At 37.0% G+C, this 5,988-nt stretch overlaps 1 non-coding gene across 1 annotated transcript; it reads right to left on the reverse strand.

The window, feature by feature from the left end:
• Nucleotides 1–2,447: 2,447 nt before the first annotated feature.
• Nucleotides 2,448–2,554, reverse strand: LOC116635970. Its single transcript, XR_004300265.1, has one exon. It is a non-coding gene; the product is annotated as a U6 spliceosomal RNA (small nuclear RNA).
• Nucleotides 2,555–5,988: the final 3,434 nt, after the last annotated feature.

Here is a 5,988-nt window from a genome sequence, read left to right on the forward strand (position 1 = left end):
TTTGTGAGGTGCATCCAAGATATATCTTAACCCATAATTGGAATTAAATTCTCATAACATTTTATTAAGAAGTATGTCAAACTCACATCTCATTTTAAATGAGAGCTTCATGATCTTGCAAGTGGACTTGCTCAGAGCTCTCTGAAATCTTGGTAGAAGCATGGAAGAGGGCATTCCAGTATTGGTGTAGGACAACTCAGAAATGTGAAAGTTTTCATTTTGAACTAATTTCATGTGTCTTTTGACAGGTAGACATATATAATGCTGAGGTTTTGAGGAACCCAAATATAAGAATAATCTGAAAAGGAAAAAGTAATTTAATTTAGATTTTTTCCACCTAAATACTCCCCCATTTATCAACATTAATGTATCCTCTGTCATCTCTATTTACTGATAGTAGAGTTCCAGAAGATAGAATATAAATTATTTCCGTAAATCCATTGACTTTTACCTTCACTGAACTTCAGCTCTCTGATGACATAAAGCCATCTATTCTCAGTGATGCCTCTTCATCAGCAAAACCATACATCATCTGAAATTATACCTCATCATTCTGAGTTATGCTTCACCATTTGGGGTTATGCTACTTCTACAATGGTAAACTCTGGAACATAATGATAGCTATAATTCATAAAGTGGATACTATATTGGAGACCCTGACCTAAATACTTCACACGTATTCACTTATGGATTCTCAAAAACAATTCTATTTACCCCAGTCCCACAGTTAGTGAGGCAGAGCTAGGATTTAGCCCCTGAAAGTCTGGCTTCAGGAAATGTATATATTACCTGTCAATGAAATATCCTCATTTGATTTAAATTTCCCTGACTACCACTTCTCCCAGCTCTTTGCTTTTCTTGCTTGTAGCCTTCAGTATGTCATCCAGCAGCTTGGTTTCTCTTTCTTTCTAACCCTTTCCCATTCTGTTTCACCCAGCATGGATTCAATGGTCATCCAGTGAAACTGTGCACTTGCTATCACCCAGAAATTTCTGCCCCAGACGTTTTATCCCCTACTCACTGCCCCAAATCTAGGCAACCAGTCAATCACTTCATCAGTTCTCCTTCTTAGGATCCAACACTTGGTCACAAAATTATGTTGAGTAAATGCATTAAAAATTCAAGCTCTCTAGCCCTATCTAAGTTCTTGCTATTGCTTAGTAAACTGTTAATTCAGTCCCTTGACTGTTCTCTATTACCTCCCTTAGAGCAAATACATGTAAATTTTTCCATATTTGTTAAGTCCTCAATACCTATCTCACATATAGCAGATAAACTTAATTCTTATTTTACTGAGAAATTTGTGTATACTTATCTTTTTCAGCCTCACAACTTTTCTATCTATTTAATTTCCCACCTTTTTTTAAGACAGGGAGAGAGAAAGAGAGAGGGAAAGAGAGAATTCCAAGCAGGCTCCACATCCAGTGTGTAGCCCAAAGTGGGGCTTATTCTCACAACCCTGAGATCATGACCTGAGCCAAAATCAAGAGTCGGACGCTCAACCAACTGGGCCACACAGGTACCCCTTAATATCCCTTTTTATCCCCAGTCTTGGAAGAAGAAAGATTCTTCCATTTTAAGGTTGACTGCTTTACCTGTACTTTTGGTCTGTTCCCACATAGGCTCTTCTAGGAAGTTGTTCATCAATTATGCTCTCCTGATTTTCCATCTTCCAACTGTCTGTTCTTACTAATTTTTCCCTCTCAGCAAATTAACTCTTTTGAGTAATCTTTACTCTAGAAACAAAGCAGAGTAGAACACTTCTATACTTTGATCTTCTACATTTTAATTTACCTGTCTCATCTCCAGCCCTTATTTCTCTAACAATTTCTTGAAAGAGTAGTTTAACTTCATTGCCTTTTCTTAATATCATTCCTATGGATACTATGCCATGAAGCCTAGGATAATCAGCCTAAGGCATTCACTTCATATCCTCTTTTATCATCTTGATCCCTGTTTAGTCTTCTAAAAGTGGGAGTCTTGGTCCTTGGTTGTAGAAAGCTCTAACTCATCCTATTGCCCCAGATGCATGGGAGCAGAGAAACTAGAAAATAAGAACATTAAGCAATCCTAAAGAAAAGACCATGAGAGGAATCTCTCAAATGTAGGCTGTTCACAAAGAAGAACTTTTAACATCTCTAAAACCTTTCTACTAGCACTGAGGACCATCTCTATCTTGGCCTTGACACTAAGTGATGAAGGAAATGGGGCCTTGAACTCCCTCTTTAGATAGGAGAGTGCCACCGGTTTTAGGGTTGTTCCAAAGCTAACAAATCCCAGGCAATAATGGATCATTTGCCCAGGAATTCATCTGACTGCCTGATGGCTGACTTGAAATTATACCAGTTTCCAGGGCTTCTACTGGCTAGGCTCATCTATTTGAAAAGTATGGACAAGCAGTCCATCTGAAACTCCAAAGGATATAGGTGTGGGTGAAAAGACTTGTGAAGGCCATACTTCATTATCTTTATTTGTGTGTCATCCTTGTACAGGGGCCATGCTAATTTTCTATGTATTGTTCCAATTTTAGTATATGTATTGCTGAAGTGAGCATGTAATTTGTTATCTTTAATTTTATGTGTTTATTAAAGCTCTCATTTTACTCCAGATCCCTTGCCTCTTTCGGGACAACTCTGAGGTGTAACTTATCCTTTGAGTTCTCCTTGCAAACAGGCTATAGCTGGGTTAAATCCTACATGAGGTTAAATTCACCTCATATAACAAACATTAATGCATTACTTTTAGAATTATTTTTAAAAACCCAGGAATTTACCATTTTGGAAAAAAAAAGAATCCTTCCAGATTCTTTCTATACCTGCCTTGATCTTGAGATCTTAGAAGGAATGTAATGGGCTTCATGGCTTATACAATTGGGAACACTGACATAAGACTAAAAGAAAACTGTAAGATGTATCATAGGAGCTGCTTCTACTTAGAGTAGATGAGCTAGCACAGCTCATGGGAAATCATTTCATAATTTCATAAAGTGCAGCTTCCTTCATGGTAAGAGCATTAGCACATCTTTAAATGAATGATGCCAAATCTCTCAAATGTCTATAGCCTTTACCTAAATTTGTGCCTATTACCCAGCCCATGGATATTCTGTAATAGATCAAGTGGATTGTCATAACATCTATTATAAACTGTGATAAAAATTTCAGTAAGCTGTCAGATGAAATCTGAAGAACTTTATGGATAAAACTAATAGGTTGACATTTGATGAGTTGATAATCAAGACATCGGCATTCACTCAAAACCTTGGAATCAGTACTTCTCACTAAATAATTTTTCAATAGAAAAAAATAAGTTCTATCATAATTTTTTAAAAATGGGGCCTTTGTAAATAAAAGTACACCAAAACACAGCTTAGACAATTGCCATTCAAACTAAAAATATACCACAACCAAAACTCTTATGCCATATGTATACTGGTAATTAATTTGATAAACATATTTTTGAACAACTCTTCTATTTTCTAACATGCAAGTCTTATCATCATTTAGTAAAAAACAAAAGCCATTACCTTGACTGAATGCAATCACTTGCCTCACTGCTATATTAAAATATGACTCTGTTCTCAGGATTGCTTTGCAGTTATTAGTATGCAGTAAATGGTTTAAACTGTATAAATTTAATTCTAGAGATAAGAAAGGATCTTGAATTGAGTGTGGCTTTACCATTAATATCACCTTCACTCTGCCCCCAACTTGGTATGTGGCTTCGGACAATTCATTTTATGATTTCAACTTCATTATTTACCTGCAAAATTTCATTTTTCATGAATTTACATTACTTATCTGCAAAATAGAGGGACTGAATTGGGTATTCTCTAAGTTGCCTTCCCCCTGTGAGTATAAAAACAATTATTAAGTAGAATATATTTTTATTATCAGTTTGCAGAAAAGGAATGGGAAACAGGTACACAAAATTTAAAGTGCCCCTTGTGATATCATCACGTGTTCAGTATGGAATAGCTTCCTTACGAAAGTAAATTTTCTAACGAAAATTGCTTTGGTACAATTTCAAGTGTCAACAATGATTTAGGAGAAGTGGTTTCAGGCATTATTTTCCTTTATTACTGAGCGAAAGTTCTTCAAATGCTTATTGAGATGACCTAAGAATCAGGAGAGAAAACAGTGAATCACTGATGAAGAAGAAATGAATCTTAAAGAGAAGCCTAATAAAGCAGCATTTATCATTCTTTATTCTTCATTTATCTTCTCAGTCTGAATGAACATTAGCTTCTTCCTTAGTGTGACTGATGTAGCTTTGAGATAGCATTCTTCTCTAATTGAGCATTGTGAATGAAATTCAGGTCCTTATGATGAAACATTATCAACATTTACAGCTTCCCTTTCTCTCTACTATGCTTTGGTCAATATGTAGATAGTACCTGATGCATGAATTAATATTTTAGTATGGTATGATAGAGCAAATCAGGAATCTCCACTGGTTTGGTCATTCTGTTCTCTTTAGATTATCATTATTCAGTTTAAACATGACAGAGAAAAAAATTGAGGGACATCCCGGATTCTGGTACATTGTTTTCTTGTCTACATTTGTTTGTGCTTTCTTTTTATCTTCTCTTTGGGTTTCCTTTGCAGCCCTTTTGTCACCCCACCAGTTTTCCTGAGCTCTCTAATGTAAAATGGTCTACTAAAGTAATTCGTGTTAAGTTTTTTAACACCCTCAATATGTACAATTTTTATTGGTCAAAAATAAATAAATAAATAAAAATTAAATAAATGAAAGAAAGCAAGAATGGTTGAATAGGAGGCTGAGAGTGGTCAGCTCAATAAAATTACCTGGTCTTGCAATGTTTCTAGGTGAAAAACAATATTTAGACCCAGTACCCCTTGACTGTAGAGGTGGTTCAGTCTCTGGGAGGTAGAACCCTGCAACATTATGAAGTATATACTATAATGATTCCCCCAGTTCTTCCCAAAAGGTTCATACAGTTATTTACTCAGGTGATTATATGGTGAGGAAAGGAGAATACCCAGACATTTCTAGGGCTGTTGAACACAGGAGACCTGAAGTGTCACCATGACTCCCTTTTAAGGGAGGTGACAAGGTAAGGGGGGGCTGGGCAATGAATAGGTCCTTAACAATATCTAGTCTACAGTGGGTCCTTTGGGTCTGTGGCCTCACTCTGGTCATTACCCCATACCTGAATGTTTAACTGGGATTGACATATTTGGCAGTTGAGGAAAACCTTACACTGAGTCCACCTGGGTTTGGTGGTGGTCAAGCCATCATATTAAGTAAGGCCAAATGGAAACCTCTGATACTGTCCCCCACCACTTTGTCAAAGTAGAATATTGAAAAAAAAATCACAAACTGCTGTATCTAGCCAAGATGCAGCAACAAGGACCAATATTTAAAGAACCAAAAGAACTGAAAGAACTAAAGAGCTAAATGAAATATATGAAACAACAGTTGGCTATCAGGTAAGGAAGGACAGTGGTTCCCAAAAGAAGGGAAACAGATGTGGCAAATGCTACAATCACCCCAGCTTTCTGCCTGGATATGGTTTCCAGGCTGCTGTGCAGAGGTGGAGAACCAGGTGGAGTCCAACTGTCTTTTTGAGTTGATGAGACAAAGATGGAAGTTAAGGGAAGCCCAGGGTAACTAGAATTCTTAGGTGCAAATACTGGAGAGTGGAGAGCATTGCAGAGAAGAGAGCTCCAGTGATTCACAGATAGCATCCAACAAGTCTTCAGCATGTGAGAAAACTATCTGAGGCTGGGGAAAGAACTACCCAAAAGGAGCAATATACAGAGATCACAAAAAGCTGGGAAGAGATTTTGTTCCCACCAGCCAGACTAGAAAACTTTGTACCTCATGGTGCATAGGGTGGAATATTCAGGAGAACGTTGCCTAAGTAGTGAGGAAAAATTAATCCTAGACTAAATACTGCTCTGCACCCACCTTAAAAAACTTTCAAGGCAAGTCTCAAGAAGATCAGACTCTTTCCAAGTAACTTAA

Source organism: Phoca vitulina, unplaced genomic scaffold (assembly GCF_004348235.1).
Source record: "Phoca vitulina isolate PV1807 unplaced genomic scaffold, GSC_HSeal_1.0 scaffold11, whole genome shotgun sequence".
In the NCBI taxonomy this organism is placed as follows: domain Eukaryota; kingdom Metazoa; phylum Chordata; class Mammalia; order Carnivora; family Phocidae; genus Phoca; species Phoca vitulina.